Source organism: Salvelinus fontinalis, unplaced genomic scaffold (assembly GCF_029448725.1).
Source record: "Salvelinus fontinalis isolate EN_2023a unplaced genomic scaffold, ASM2944872v1 scaffold_0144, whole genome shotgun sequence".
Classification (NCBI taxonomy): Eukaryota; Metazoa; Chordata; class Actinopteri; order Salmoniformes; family Salmonidae; genus Salvelinus; species Salvelinus fontinalis.
Window position 1 is genome coordinate 158547 of NW_026600353.1, and position 473 is coordinate 159019.

A 473-nucleotide genomic window follows, 5' to 3' on the forward strand; every position below is an offset into this window, starting at 1 on the left:
GGTCAGTTACTAACAGGTTTCTGGTCAGTGTGTTACAAACACGTTTCTGGTCAGTTACTAACAGGTTTCTGGTCAGTTACTAACAGGTTTCTGGTCAGTGTGTCACTAACAGGTTTCTGGTCATTTACTAACAGGTTTCTGGTCAGTTACTAACAGGTTTCTGGTCAGTTACTAACAGGTTTCTGGTCAGTTACTAACAGGTTTCTGGTCAGTTACTAACAGGTTTCTGGTCAGTGTGTCACTAACAGGTTTCTGGTCAGTGTGTCACTAACCGGTTTCTGGTCAGTGTGTCACTAACAGGTTTCTGGTCAGTGTGTTACAAACACGTTTCTGGTCATTTACTAACAGGTTTCTGGTCATTTACTAACAGGTTTCTGGTCAGTTACTAACAGGTTTCTGGTCAGTTATTAACCGGTTTCTGGTCAGTTACTAACCGGTTTCTGGTCAGTTACTAACAGGTTTCTGGTCAGTTA